Source organism: Nycticebus coucang, chromosome 19, assembly GCF_027406575.1.
Source record: "Nycticebus coucang isolate mNycCou1 chromosome 19, mNycCou1.pri, whole genome shotgun sequence".
In the NCBI taxonomy this organism is placed as follows: Eukaryota; Metazoa; Chordata; class Mammalia; order Primates; family Lorisidae; genus Nycticebus; species Nycticebus coucang.
Window position 1 is genome coordinate 30725147 of NC_069798.1, and position 16819 is coordinate 30741965.

Sequence of the window (16819 nt, forward strand, 5' to 3'; positions counted from 1 at the left end):
GAATATTGTCAGAGAAAGGTTTCAGAGGGGCCTGACAACATGGTGAGAAATGACAGACTTATACTCATTTTGGTCTTTGGCAAAACTGCTACTAGAATCAAATTTTATTATTTTATTGGGTGTTTGATCATCTCTCATTTCTATTACATATTTCTTCTTAACCAGATCATATACTTATCTATTCATATATTATGCATGCTCTAATTTTTATGTTTAAATTTATGTTTAGAGGACAAATAGTGAGAATTTATGTAGTTGTACACATATTTCTTATATAAATAGTCTATCATTGATTTGTATGAGCTGAAAAGAAAAATTAAACCTCATTTAGGTGATTCTAGGTCCCCAAGCTCTAGGCTACTCAGTGCTATCTGCTAAGACCTCTGAAACTGAGATGGGATTTCTGCAACTGAAGTGGGACTGCTGAGGAGGTTGTGAGTAATCTCCTAGGGATTACTGCATACAACTAGTGTGACAAAGCTACAAGAGCAGGGCCTGGGATGAAATTTGCAAACAAAGAGTTTTGGAATGCAAGGTCCACAGGTAGGTGAATGCAGGGAAGGGCTACTGTCTGGAGCAGGTAGACCTTCAGGAATCCAGGCCACAGGGGAAGTGGGAGAAGGGCAGAGAAGGAAAGCTCTGCTCCTCCAGAAGCTCAAGAGGGCTGGTCCAGCCACAGAAGCTACTTTCCCACAGGTTCTCCTTCAGCTTTCATGCATTTTTGACTCTTGGTACATTTTAGAATCCACTATCAATGGGTCAGTCTGAGGGGATTAAAAAAATAAATAATTAATTAACACTCTAGTTTCTAGATTTCCCCCTGTGAATTAACTTATAAAGAGTAACACAGTGGGTAGATACATTGTGTCCCATGATTTTTTTTTAATGAAAAGTACAGGTTCACCTTAATATTGCCCCCAACAAGTATGACTGACTTTGTTGAAATGAAACCAGACATCAGGGATTTGATATACAAATGTTATAATTGATGTTTGTGTCAGTTGTGAGGATGTAAAGCGAATGGAATTCACTTGCTCTACTGGAGGGAATGCCAAATGACTGCAACAAGCTTGGGAAACAGTTTTTTCAGCATTTAATAGATTTAAGCATGTGCTTATTCTGTGTCCCAGCGCTTTCTCCTGGGTATTCTAGGTTCCTAAAGAACTGAATGCATGTGACCACAAATCACTTGTACAAGAATATTCAAACATTGTTATCCATAATATCCCTGAATGCAAACAACCCAAATGTCCATGATAGGGAGTTGGATAAACAAACTGTAGTACATCTGCAAAATGGAATACTATACAACAACAAGAATGATCAAACTCCTCACGTACACAGCTGCAGAGATGAATCTCAAAACTATTTTGTTGAGCAGAAGAATTCAGACACAAAAGATAACACATTGTATGATTAATTCATTTATTATTCAAGAACAGACAAAATTATGTACTAAGGTAGAACAGTGGTGACTTGGAGCAGGTATTGATTGCAGAAAGGTCATAAAGGAAATTACTGGGGTGTTGGCAATATTTTATAACTTCATTTGAGTCATGGCTCTGATTAATATTTTTGCATTCCACAGTATGCAAGTTATACTTTAATATTATAAAAAAATAAATTCATGCCTCAGTTTCTGGTAACCTTCTCTCTCAATGATGGGGAAATTGTGAATAGGATATAAAGTAAGAGTGGTGAGATTTTAATACATGACATACATATTTCTTAATATTTTGGTATCTCCACATTGTTGCTTTATGGTAGACTCCTCATTTTCCTCAGAGCTTCAGGGCCCCTTTGAGATTGTGGTTTAGCAGGGGAACCAGTCAATCCAGCTCAGGCTAAGAGATTCGTTTCCAAGGGGCCTGTATTAAAGCCAAGTATCTTTGCTTGTTCACTAAGGACAGGAAAAGTGAGTTGGGTATTTTTGAGACACACCTTTACGGAAGGCCGAGAGTTACAGATCACGGCTAGCACAGTGGGGGCAGGGGTGAATAGGAAAAAAAAGCAGAGTGTAGTGTTTGAATGATAGTTCTACGTGGTATTTGGTCATAAGCCAACAAGGGGCATCTTCAAATATGGCGATTGGAGGATACTTCACTTGATTTGCGCTCAGGTGCAATTTCACTTCGGCTGAAATGGAGCCACAGGGACTGGTTTCAGTGCTGTGAAGCATGACTCTCTGGCTGCTTGAGGTTTTGATGTATCCCAGTGCGGATGACTATAAGCCACATTTCTACCTGTAAAGGACATAGGAAAGGGAGATGAACTGAACGCTGTGGACCCTTTACCCTTACTGCCACTGTCTTTCAGGACATATTCTACACACCAAAGACTAGGCATCATTTAGTTGATTAAAACTTTGTGTTCTCTCTTTTCCCTGTGAACCTTACACAGCTCCTTAGGGACAGCCAGAATCAAAGAAAATTTTCCTAACTAAAATTGGCTTTACTCTGAAATCTCTCCCTGTTTATTTCTTCTAACTAGTGCATGTATGGTGTCATTCATTCACTCCTTCATCTCTCATTAATTTAGCAAATGTCTATCAAGTGGTATGATGTATAAAGATCTTTTCTGGGGATGTAGTGTAAACCAAATAGCCTGTGCCTGCTGAGTTCTCAGTAAGGTCAGGTAGACAGATAATTACAGATACATGAATGCATATTCCATGGTTCAGAAGATGTATAGATCTGAGAAGAAAAGTATGAGGATGGGAAGTGAGGACCCACAAAGTGCTCAGAGACAGCTCCATGGACTGTAGGATGAACCAAGCCATGCTTGTGTGCAAGATAACATATATGCACCCAAGGGGAGCTGTTTCTCCCCTGAGGCTCATTCAAGCAGGCATGAAGTAATTACACATTCCTGAACTGGTGTTTCCTGAGGAACCTGCACCTTCCAGGGCCCTGTTGATAAAGCTCTCATTCTGAAGCTTTGACTTTCCTGATGTTTTTTTGTTTTAACTGAGATATGGTACTATCCTTCTCAATGTTATGGAATAGTTTCTGTTACAGGTTCTTTGTAGGTTTTGTACAATTCTGGTATGAAACTATCTGATTCAAGACTTTTTTTGTTGGAAGATTTTTTACTGTTGCTTCAATATTAAAGCTTGATATTGATCTGTTAAGGAGTTCTATTTTTTTTCCAATTGAGTCTAGACAAGTCGTGAGATCCAAAGAATTTTGCCATTTCCTCTACATTTTCAAATTCAGGAGCACACAGATATTTTGCATATATTTATTCAGTGATGATGTTTTGTATTTCTGTGATATCTGCTGTTATTTCACCTTTTTTTAGAGCTCTATTTAATAGAGCTTATTAGAGTCCCTACTTTTTTGGTGCTGGTTAATCTTGCCAAAGACTTGTCAATTTTGTTTGTCTTTTCTAAGATCCAACTTTCTGTTTCCTTAATCATCTATATAGTTCTTTTGTTCTTGATTTCATTTGGTTCTGATATGATAGTTATTTCTCTTCTTCTGCTAGGTTTGAGATGGTTGACTCTTCCTTTCTGTTTCTTTGAGCTGATTCATTAGATAGTTGATTTGTGATCTTTCTGGTTTTTGGATGTGGGCATTTCAGGCAATGATTTTCCCTCCCAGGACTGCTTTTGTAGTGTCCCACAGATTATGATAACTTGCAGCCCTATTACCATTTTGTTTAAAGAATCTTTGGATTTCTGTTTTTATCTCTTCCTGAATTATCATTCAGCAATAGGTTGTTTAGTTTCCATGACTTTGTGTAGGGATGAAAGTTTGTTAGAATTGATTTCTAATTTTATTTTATTGTGGTGTAAGAAGATACAGGGAATAATATCTATTTTTAAAAATTTGTTGAGACATAATTTGTGGCCTAGGATATGATTGAATTTAGAGGATGATCCATGAGCTGATGAGAAGAGCACATGTTCAGTAGTGTTGGGGTGGAAAGTTCTGTAAATGTCTGTTAGGTCCAGTTGTTCTAGAGTCATGCTTAAAGTCTAATGTTTCTTTGTTTACTTTCTACTTAAAAGATCTGTCTAGTTCTATCACGGACTGTTGAAGTGCCTGGCTATTGTGGTTGGTTTTTTTTTTTTTTATCACTTTGCTTAGATTAAGTAATATTTGCTTTATAAATCTGGAAGTATAATTTAAACACAGCAAGTGCATAAATCTTAAATGTATAGCTTCTCAATTTCCTTTCCACAGGGGCAGAAAAAATTCTATCTCTTTGATATGGAAGAAAATAAAGTCTACATATATTTCTGCCTATTTCTGCTTTTCCACACATAAGGAATAGCAGCCGAGCTAATAAAAGAAAAAAAATAAACTTTCTTTCCCAATACCACACTTCCAACAATTTTTCTTCAGCTAAAAGAATGAGGGAGTTAACTGCAGAAACACAAATCCAGACCTACCTACAGTAGCTGGGAAGAAAAACTTGAGACTCTATTTTCTAGAACAGTAGTTTTCAGAGTGGTCCCCAGACTGGCGACATTGGCATCACCTGGAATCTTACCAAAAAGTTCTGGATGAGGCCCAGCACTCTGTGTTTTAAGAGGCCCTGCTAAAGTTTGAGAATCTTTAAAATAAGTCCAAATTCTATTTTCACTTTCACTTTCATGGAGTATGAATCCATGGTGTGCAATGCCCTTTCAAACAAGGATGCTTGTATGGAAATTAAATGTTTACTTCTGAAGTAATGAAATGAGAAGTACAAATAATTAAACCAAAACACTAAACAGATCAATAGAAAATTATCTATATATTTTTTCAAAGTTTTTTTCCAAACAGCATGTAATACAATTAATATTTCTATTTTATTGATGTTTTCATTAAAATAAAGTAACATTTTATTAAAAATATTAAAAAGTGGGCGGCACCTGTGGCTCAGTCGGTAGGGAGCCGGCCCCATATACCAAGGGTGGCGGGTTCAAACCCGGCCCCGGCCAAACTGCAACCAAAAAATAGCCAGGCGTTGTGGCGGGTGCCTGTAGTCCCAGCTACTCGGGAGGCTGAGGCAAGAGAATCGCTTAAGCCCAGGAGTTGGAGGTTGCTGTGAGCTGTGTGAGGCCACGACACTCTACCGAGGGCCATAAAGTGAGACTCTGTGTCTACAAAAATAAATAAATACATAAAAAATAAAAAACAAAATAATAATAAAAAAATATTAAAAAGTTTTTCTCTATTGCAAATACATGATAGAATACTATGGAAGACTATGAGTTTTTTGGTGCAATTCCTCTGCGTTTCTTCTTTTCTTATTTTCCAAATTGGATTTAAATTTATTTATTTAGCACAATCAGAAATAAAACAGTCTGTGTTGCTTTTATGTAGGCAAGATATGTTGGTTGTCATCCTCACTCTTTTCCACATGGCTCTCCTTTCACCATCCTATCTCACAAGTAGTACATGCTGTAATTTCTGCCACCAACTTTCATAGAAAAATGATGTTTGTTTCTTTGTTTGTTTTTACATTAGTATCTTTTCTTCATGGTTATCAAATTTTAATTTCACTATAGTCATCTAGATTTTTGGTGAAATTCATGGTTGGATTGCTTCAGTGCTGACTTTCTCACATATAATCTCTTCAATAGTTAAGTATTATAGGTTGAGTTATCTCTTGTGTCTGAACTTTGTTCATTTTGGAGGGTGGGAATGAGGGAAGACTGATAGAAGTTTGTCAAAAAAAGTGTTAATGTGTCATATGCTTCCAAATATTTTCTATTCTATTTACTAAGTTTAGACTTCTCTCTTTGAAGCACCTGTCAGTTTAACCATCTATCTACCTATTTATCAATCTATTTGGAATGTAATTTTTAATTATGTGTTAATTTGTGTCTTTGTTTAACTGTACCTTTACTTTCTAAGCTGTGAAGGCCATGAGTCTAGGTAACGTTTCAATTTTCATAGAAACTGAAGGATTTTATCAATAAAGAGGAATAAAGAAATTAAGAAGGGCATTGATGCAGCTCAGGAAAATGGAAGATGTCTCCACATGAGTGTTCACTAATGGGTATTTTGCTATAATGAGAGAGCAAAGACAGAGACAAGGTAGAATATGTTCATAGAAGCATAGTCCTTGAGCAGTCAAGAGGGTATGAGAAGATTAACATAGGGTAGCAGAGGAACAAGGTCACTTGTTGTATGGGAAGAGATGGATGGGCATATGAAGACAGGCAAAGTCAGGAGTTAGAATTGTAGGTGGGAGTATAAAATACAGTCATCCCTCCGTATTCTGGGGGATTATGCATATATTAAATCCATGCCCTCTCAGCCCTGTAGTATGTGTAAATAGGAAAATTCAGCCTTCCAGGTATGCAGATTCCACATCCCATGAATATTGCAATTTTGACCTACCATTGGTTGAAAAATAGCCACGTATAAGTGGACTGGTGCAGTTTGAACCTGTGTTGTTCAAGGTTCAACTATAGTTATTTAATTATTGCTTCTATTTTATCAACAATGTGAAACAAAGATAATCAGCAGGGAGTTCAGGGCAGGGATATAGAATATGAATAGACAAAGGTGTGAAATACTCACCTAGAAGTAGAGGAAATCACTGACAGGGGAACTGTAATACCAAGGCCTTCCTGATGTTAGTCATCATGGACTTATCCCAGCCAGCTGGGAAGTGCCCCTGCATGTTCCTATAGCTATACTCCTCCCAGGGAGGCAGGGGCCAGTTTGGGTCTAATCCAGGATTGGGCTTGGGTGAGGAGGTTATGAGAGAGGAAGAAGGGTTAGAGGAACTATGAATATTCAAGGAGTGGCTATCAGAATGTGTGCTGGAATCCACACTAGATAGAACAGAAATTGAATTTAAGAAGGACCTGATAGAGAAAATGTGGTAGATGCAAAGGGAAGAAGGTATCAAGACTGGCTTTGAGCTATTTTTATTTATTTATTTATTTATTTATTTTTTATTAAATCATAGCTGAGTACATTGATATGATCATGGGGCATCATTTACTAGCTTCACAGACCATTTACCAAGTTTCACATATACCCTTGTAAGATGCACGACTGGTGTAATCCCACCAATCTCCTTCCCTCTACCCACCTCCTCCCTCCCTCCCCTCCCTTTCCCCCTATTCTTAGGTTGTAACTGGGTTATAGCTTTCATGTGAAAACCCTAAATTAGTTTCATAGTAGGGCTGAGTACATTGGGTACTTTTTCTTCCATTCTTGAGATACTTTACTAAGAAGAATATGTTCCAGCTCCATCCATGTAAACAGAAAAGAGATAAAGTCTCCATCTTTCTTTACGGCTGCATAATATTCCATGGTGTACATGTACGACAATTTATTAATCCATTCGTGGATCGATGGGCACTTGGGCTTCTTCCATGACTTAGCAATTATGAATTGAGCTGCTATAAACATTCTGGTACAAATATCTTTGTTATGGTGTGCTTTTTGGTCTTCTGGGTATGCCCAGTAGAGGGATTACAGGATCGAATGGCAGATCTATTTTTAGATCTCTAAGTGTTATCCACATCTCTTTCCAAAAGGAATGTATTAATTTGCATTCCCACCAGCAGTGCAAAAGTGTTCCCTTTTCTCCACATCTCTGGTCTTGGGATTTTGCAATATAGGCTAGTCTCACTGGAGTTAGAAGGTATCTCAAAGTAGTTTTGATTTGCATTTCTCTGATGATTAAAGATGATGAGCATTTTTTCATATGTCTGAAGGCCGCATGCCTGTCTTCTTCAGAGAAGTTTCTCTTCAAATCCCTTGCCCAGCATTCGATGGGATCCCTTGTTCTATTCTTGCTAATGCGTTTGAGTTCTCTGTGGATTCTGGTTATTAAACCTTTGTCAGAGACATAACCTGCAAATATCTTCTCCCATTCTGAGGGCTGTTTGCTTGCTTTAATTACTGTGTTCTTGGCTGTGCAGAAGCTTTTTAGTTTGATCAAGTCCCAGTAGTATATTTTTGAAGCTGCTTCAATTGCCCGGGGGGTCCATCTCATAAACTACTCACCCAGCCCGATTTCTTCAAGGGTTTTCCCTGCACTCTCCTATAGTATTTTTATAGTTTCATGTCTTAAGTTTAAGTCTTTGATCCAGTGACAGTCTATCTTAGTTAATGGTGAAAGGTGTGGGTCCACTTTCAGTCTTTTACAGGTTGCCAGCCAGTTCACCCAGCACCATTTGTTAAATAGGGAATCTTTTCCCCACTGAATGTTTTAATTGGCTTGTCAAAGATCAAATAACGGTAAGTAGCTGGATTCATCTCTTGGTTCTCTATTCTGTTCCAGACATCTACTTCTCTGTTTTTGTGCCAATACCATGCTGTTTTGATCACTATTAATTTGTAGTATAGTCTGAGGTCTGGAAGCGTAATTCCTCCTGCTTTGTTTTTATTTCTGAGTAATGTCTTGGCTATTCGAGGTTTTTTTCTGATTCCATATAAAATGAAGTATTGTTTTTTCCAGATCTTTAAAGTATGACAGTGGAGCTTTAATAGGGATTGTATTGAAATTATATATTGCTTTGGGTAGTATAGACATTTTAACTATGTTGATTCTTCCCAGCCATGAGCATGGTATGTTTTTCCATTTGTTAATATTTTCAGCTATTTCTTTTCTTAGAGTTTCATAGTTCTCTTTATAGAGATCTTTAACGTCCTTTGTTAGATAAATTCCCAAATATTTCATCTTCTTTGGCACTACTGTAAATGGGATAGAGTCCTTAACTGTTTTTTCAACTTGACTGTTGTTGGTATATATAAAGGCTACCGATTTATGAATGTTGATTTTGTAACCTGAGAGGCTGCTGTATTCTTTGATCACTTCTAAGAGATTTGTAGTAGAGTCCCTAGTGTTTTCCAGACATACTATCATATCATCCGTGAAGAGTGAAAGTTTGATCTCTTCTGACCCTATATGGATACCCTTGATCGCTTTTTCTTCCCTAATTGCAGTACTAAAACTCCATTACATTGTTAAAAAGAAATGGAGACAATGGGCAGCCTTGTCTGGTTCCTGATCTGAGTGGAAATGATTCCAATTTAACTCCATTCAATATGATATTGGCTGTGGGTTTGCTGTAGATGGTCTCTATCAGTGTAAGAAATGTCCCTTCTATGCCAATTTTCTTAAGTGTTCTGATCATGAAGGGATGTTGGATATTATCAAAAGCTTTTTCTGCATCAATTGAGAGAATCATATGGTCTTTGGTTTTTAATTTGTTTATGTGCTGAAATTTACTTATAGATTTATGTATATTGAACCAGCCTTGAGACCCTGGGATAAAACCGACTTGGTCTTGATGTATAATTTGTTTGATGTGTTGCTAGATTCTGTTAGGATCTTGTTGAATATTTTTGCATCTATATTCATTAGTGATATCGGTCTATAATTTTCTTTTCTTGTTGGGTCTTTTCCTGGTTTGGGGATCAGGGTGATGTTTGCTTCATAGAACGTGTTGGGTAGTCTTCCTTCTTCTTCTACCTTTTGGAACAGGTTGAGTAATATAGGTACTAATTCCTCTTTAAAGGTTTGGTAGAATTCAGACGTGAAACCATCTGGACCCGGGCTTTTCTTTTTAGGGAGGTTTTGTATGGTTGATGCTATTTCCCAACTTGATATGGGCCTGTTCAACATTTCCACTTGATTCTGGCTAAGTCTTGGAAGGTGACGTGCTTCCAAGTATCGGTCAATTTCCTTCAGATTTTCATATTTCTGAGAATAAAGTTTCTTGTAATATTCATTAAGGATTTTTTGGATTTGTGAGGAGTCTGTTGTTATTTTGTCTTTGTTGTTTCTGATTGATGAGATTAGAGATTTTACTCTTTTTTTCCTGATTAGGTTGGCCAAAGTTTTATCTATTTTATTGACCTTTTCTAAAAACCAGCTTTTTGATTTATTGATCTGTTTTATTATTCTTTTGTTTTCAATTTCATTTAATTCTGCTCTAATTTTGGTTATTTCTTTTCTTCTACTGGGTTTGGGGTTGGAATATTCTTCCTTTTCCAGTTGCTTGAGATGTCCTATTCAGTTGTTAACTTCCTCTCTTTCTGTTCTCTTGAGGAAGGCTTGCAGTGCTATAAATTTCCTTCTTAAAACTGCCTTTGCGGTGTCCCAGAGGTTCTGATAGTTCATGTCTTCATTGTTGTTTTGTTCCAAAAAATTGGCGATTTCCTTCTTTATCTCATCTCTGACCGAGCTATTATTCAGCATAAGGTTATTTAACTTCCATGTTTTTGTATGAGTATGCAGATTCCTGTTGTTACTCAGCTCAAGTTTTATTCCATGGTGGTCTGAGAAGATGCATGGAATAATTTCTATTCCTTTAAATTTACTGAGGTTAGACTTGTGACCTAAGATGTGATCGATTTTGGAGTCAGTTCCATGGGCTGATGACAAGTATGTGTATTCAGTTTTGTCGGGATGGAATGTTCTGTAGATGTCTGTTAAATCCAAATGTTAGATGGTTAGGTTTAAATCTAAGATTTATTTGCTCAGCTTCTTGTTGGAGGATCGATCCAACACTGCCATAAAAGTGTTGAAATCTCTGACTATTATGGAGCTGCAGGAAATCAAGTTGCTCATATCTGTTAGAGTTTCTCTTATTTATTGAGGTGCATTCTGGTTGGGTGCATAGATATTAATAATTGAGATTTCATCATATTGAGTATTACCCTTAAGAAATATGAAGTGACCATTGTTGTCCTTCCTTACTTTTGTTGGTTTAAAGCCTATTGTATCTGCAAATAAAATTGCAACACCTGCTTTTTTCTGATTACCATTTGCCTGAAATATGGACGAATATCCTTTCACCCTGAGTCTGTATTTGTCTTTTAGGTTAAGATGTTACTCCTGTACGCAACAGATATCTGGCCTGAGCTTTTGTATCCAGTCAGCTAACCTATGCCTCTTTAGAGGACAGGTTAAGCCGTTCACATTAATGGAGAATATTGATAAGTCTGGTGAAGTTTTGGGTATCGAGTTTTTTAAAAGTCCAGTGGCCATTTTTAATCCTTTCACCAGTGTGGAAATTGGAGTTTGATCCGAAGTTTCTGAGTGTGTTTACTTTTGTGGTATAGGATTGGGTTGGTCATTATGGAGGATAGGTCTGAGTATATCCTGAAGAGCTGGTTTGGTTATGGCAAATTTCTTTAACATATGAATGTCATTAAAGTATTTAATTTCTCCATCATAAATGAAACTTCGTTTCGCTGGATACAAGATCCGGGGATGAAAGTTACTTTGCTCTAGGAGATTAAAAGTCAGTGACCACCCTCTTCTGGCTTGAAAAGTTTCAGCAGAGAGATCTGCAGTCATTCTAATAATCTTCCCTTTGAAGGTAATGGTTTTCTTTCTCCTGCAGCTTTGAGGATTTTCTCATTCATATTAACTTTAGTGAAGTTAATTATGATATGCCTGGGAGATGCCTTATTGGGGTTGAGTCGTGCTGGGGTTCTGAAGCTGTCCGCTATCTGAATTTCAGAATCTCTGGGCATGTCTGGAAAATTCTCTTTCATAATTTCATGCAGAAGGGCCTCTGTGCCCAGCGAGGCCTCTTCATCTGTTTCTGGAACTCCTATGATTCGGATATTCGCCTTCTTCGAATTATCCCAGAGCTCTCTGAGTGAGTGATCCGTTTTTGCTCTCTATTTCTCTTCCTCTTTGAGAGTTTGGGAGCGTTCAAAGGCTTTATCTTCGATGTCAGAAATCCTTTCTTCTGCTTGCTCCATTCTGTTGCTGAGGGATTCTACTATATTTTTCATATCTTTGAGGGCTGCAAATTCTTGCCTCAGTGTGTCTAAGTCTTTGGTGGTTTTGTCTTTAAATTCGTTAAATTCTTGAGACAACTTTTGAATTTCTCCTGGAATTCCTAATTCCACTTTGTTAATCTTGTCTGCAATCCAAATTCTGAACTCGATTTCTGACATCTCAGCCAGTTGTTTATGAATGGGATCTTCAATTGCATCTGCCATATCTTTTTTTGGGAGGGTTGATCTAGTCTGGTTATTCATGTTATCAGAGCTTTTCCACTGATTCCACCCCATGGTTATTTTACTCTCTCTGATTTTTTCCCCTGGGGCTTTGTCAAGAGCCTGTACAGTGGTGTTGTGGCCTGAGAAACTGGGGCCCTGTCTGGTGTGGTGGGGCTAAGTGGTTCTGTCTTGTTTTCAGCTGGTTTCTGTTTCCACCCTAGTGAAACAGATACTTTGGATTGAAGTCTCAGCTGTGGAGAAATATCAGCAATTAAGTCACCCCGCCCCCCACCAGCAAACAATTGGAAAAGAAAAATCAAACCTTCCTACCCGGTGCACCCAGGGCACCATTTGATTTGTCCTCAGGCGATTGATTCAGTTCAAAAATGTCCAAATGAATTGTCTCAGTCTGTACCTGTCTCGGGTGAGAGAGTTTAAGAGGTCTCTGGGAACTGGATCACAGGGGTCTGGTGACTCTCCAGTGCTGCGTGGAGTCAGGAGAAGCCACCCAGCCAATAAATCAGTATGGGAAGGTTGCTGCCTCCTTCCCCACCTTGCACTACTTCACACCCAGTCACTGATAGCCCTGCACTTGCGTGACCCAGCTGCCTGTAGTGAATCAGTACTCCAGGAGTTTGTACCTTCCTGAATCACAAGGAAGTCTGCCAGGCCGAGCGCTCTGCCTCTCTCCAGCAACCTCAGGCGCTTGATGAAGTTTGAGGGGTTTTCACTCAGGTCCAGTGTCGCCCCTGATTAATGTTACTGACAGAACAGAACAGAACAACTCTGCGTTTCCCCTGCAGAAGAGAAGCTGAATTGAGTTCCAAATCAGCTTGTCTTTGCTCTTGTATTGTCTATAGGCTGACGATCCCCTGAGGGCCAGGTGCATCTTAGGTTTAGTAAAGTGGACCTCTGGGTCAGCCCCGCCCTGGGAGTTTCCCTGGTTTGCAAGTTGGAGTTGCCTCAGGGAAACTCAGATTCTCTGGTTGCCCAGGGAGACAGGGGGTGTGGCTTCAGAATATTCGGTAGTGAGCTGTATTGCTAGCAAAAGAGGGCTGCTGCCTTATGACTCAGGCAACCATTGCTCCAGTGTAGCTCCCCTCCGGCCAACCGTCCTCTCTCCGCTCCCATACCCCAGAGTCTGCACCGACCAGCTGCAGCCCAGCACTGTCTACACCCCTCGAGCAATCGTCTAAGAGTCTGGACCCCTGGGGGACAGGCCTCTAGACCTTGGAGTGAGAGCAGAGGGGAGCGTGGGGAGCGCTGGAAGCCTGGGGTTGCAGGCAGAAAACACACACAGTTTTACACAGTTTTATTCCTGGCCGTATTGTCACTAAAAGACAGCTGTTGCACTGTGCCTCAGGGAACTGCCATGAAGTTGCAGTCCACTCTCCGCCAACCCACCGGGACTGGCCTCTAGACCCCAGTGTGAGTGAAGGGGAGTGCTGGGAGCTCAGAATTCCAGGTAGAGACTATATACAGTTTATACAGTTTTATGCCTGGCAGGAGGATGCCATGGCACCCTAGTAGGGGAGGTAGGTCTAGTTTTTAGAAGGTCTCTCCTGTGGAGTGTAGTGGGAGAACCTTTGAACTCTGCCCGTTTGTTTGTGGGGCACTCTGAGCTGTTCTCATGGGGGAGGGGATTCCCATCTGCTTGGTGATGGATTTTGCACCTTTTGTTTGTATCCTTGTGGTCGCAGCTCGCCTCAGCAGGGTTGTCGTGCGTTCTACAACCTTCTCTCTTAGTGCAGCTCAAATCCACCAGGTTACTTACTGAATTTTTGTCCTTTAACTCTCCTTCTGAACGGAAGCCTCTGTGGGAAGCTGGCTTCAGTCAGCCATCTTGTCTCCTCCTAAGCTATTTTTAGTTACAGAAGGTGAGTTAGGAGGCAGAAAGTGAGCAGGGTGGTCAATGGCATTTGCTGGAGATTGAAATTCTGCAAGGAGTATGAGGCAATGTTAAGTAATGTGAGGATAGGCAATGGATGAATGTTGTTGAGGTGAGATGAGGAAACCATGGTGGAGGCAGAGAATGAATCAATGAGATGGAAATCAATGATGAGAAGGGACCCATGGATGAGGAGAAATTCAAGAATGAGTAAGCATAATCTATTCTTACAGCTTGAGCTGCTGCTCTAGAGCGTCCACCAGGCTCCCCCTCCTCAATGAACTTCTCTGTCCCACCATTTAGGACCTCAAATCTGGCAGAGCATGGGACTCAGTTTCTAACAATGTTAGCCAGCCCAGAATATCTCAATAGTATCACCACTTAGCCACTGATGGTGATCCCCTCTGGCCTCAGCTAATTCCAGGGTCATTCTTCAGGGACTTTTAGAATGTCTGGATACTGCCTAAGTACTCTTCTGGATCTGCTATTGTTCTATTGTTCTAATTAATTTCAAGTCACCCCCTGCATAAGCACCAGGTCATAGAGTACTTCCGAAACTGTATGCTAGTAGATGATCTGCACAGGAAGCCTGTGTGTCCTGGGACATCTCCTTACTCCCTCTGACACGGCCACCCTGAGAGTCTCGTGACCTGGAACTTCAGACCTACTTCTTGTCATGTTAAAGAAAAAAATGAATTTAGATAATATTTTAGTCTTTCATAAAGGTGTGTTTTCAAGAGTAACAATAGAAGGTAAGAGAGTCAAACCTTGAAATAAAGTTGATTTATGAGATTCTTTGACCTCTTGAAAACCACACCCACATTTTTCTAGTTCCATTAACCTCGAAGTTAAGTCTTAGAGGTAGGAGGTGAATAGAAATTAAAGAAGTAATTAAACTCTTCTGGTTGAATATTAGTACAATACTACCCTGTTTGGTTAACTTGAGACATCATGGCATATTGGAAATTGAACTTATGTGAATGCTAGCTTGACTCAGAAAGTGACTTTCTCTGTGACCTTGAGTAATTCACTTAATTTCTCCCAGGTGCAAGTTCTTCATCTGGAAAATGAGGGTGTTGGCCTAGGTGAACTCTAAGGCACTTTCTGGCTACAGCAACCTAGACCCTTAAATAAGGCTAAAAGGGAAGGACAATATCATGATCTATTGATAAGTCAGGTTTTAAAAATGTTTTCACTAATCTTGCCTTTTATATTATTCAAGGTCATTGGAAAAAGAATACAGTGTGCATGAAGGGCTTGAAGATCTTTATGTTTCAGTTCTTTCCAAGAGAGGAGATAAATACCTGTGTCTAATGGATACTACTGAATCTGCAGTAATGTAATCAAAAGGATCCTAGACCTTCAGAAAACATACTGCTGGAATTTTTCAATGAATAATTGATAAATGAGCCTTTATTCATGCCTTCTTATTAATGGACACTGATTTAGATGAATCAACAAAGTCCAAAGCAAAGCAAAACAAAACAAAACAAAAATGTAAAATTTTTGGAGAAATCTTCTTTTATGTATTATTAATATTTTTTCTTTCATTACCATATGGTACCAGACTACAAACCAATGATTTATTTCTTTACCCTTTGAAAAACAATGAAGAGAACTTTCCCTATGCATCTAATTGTATTCTGATCTATTTTGCTGCATCATCAGAATCATCAAATATAGTACTTTTCTGAATATTTGCATATTGCAACACATAGAAAACAACTCTACATTGAGCAAAGTGATACAGAAGAATAAATAAAAGAATTAAAGTGTGATTTCTTAGTTCTATCCAAACTCAGCCAATAGTAGCTATGTATTCTTAGGCAAGCCACTGTTCACTCTAGACCTTTGCTTCCTCATATGAGATCAGCAAGGATGGTGACTATAATCCTTTGCATAATGTTTGTTTTGATAGCCCAAGAAGACAAATATTATGCCTAAATTCTGCATGAGCATAACTGTTATACATGCCATTTCTGTGATACCAATGTATGTGTGCTCACTCTTTAGCAGTTTGTTTTACCTGTACCCAAATCACATTTCAATTTCAGAGAACAGGAGATGGTCAATGACAATTCAGCTAGGAGAATACAACCTGAAAGAAGAAAAAGAGCCCAAAGAACTCTTGAACTAGGAAAGAAGGAGCAATTAAGAAAAGTTGTTAGTTGGTTATAAATTCAACCTTCCTGTGTAGGGACTTTGAGATAAGAAATGGCAGGCTAATGTCTGCCATAGGTTGAGGGGAAATCCTTAGGCCAGAGGAAGTCTTAACTAAATTCTTTCAGGAACTCTGGGAGGGACCACTGGAAAAGTTTATCCAAAGCCAATATGAGGCATCTGTAATGTAATTGTGTGCCCAGCAAGTGAGATGCTGATTTGCACCCTTATCCTACCCTGGTTTCCACATGGTATAGACTCTAACTTAATAACCTAAAGAGTTGATCATGGGACTTTCTGTGGGGCTGGAATGGGGAAGGGGTTCTTCAGGAAGACAAGATGAGGAGAGGAATTGACATCCCACTGAGTATCTGGGCCCTAAGAAGGAAGTCATTGCAGAACTTCAGAAAGTCTAAGCTCCAAAAGGGCCAAAGGGGTCCTGGATTAGCTGGAAGGAATCACAGGACTCTACTGGAGCAGAAAGGACAGGGCCAAAATTTGTCAGCTTTTGGTCATGGCAAAGGCACAAATAAGACCCACAGAAACTGGGCTTCTCACCCTAAGACTATGTGACTATATAAAGGTATATTTTGGAGCCATGTGGTTCTGTTCCAGACCACCACAATGAAGCAAATACTGCAATAAAGTGGATATTACAATAAAGCAATTCAAATCATTGTTACAGTTTTCCAGTGTATATAAAAGCTATATTTATACACTATACTGTAGTTTATTAAATGTGCAATGGCATTATGTCTAAAAAGCAATGTGTATGCATTAAAGTAAAAATACTTTATTGCTAAAAAAATACTAATGATTATCTGAGCCTTCAGTAAGTCATAATATT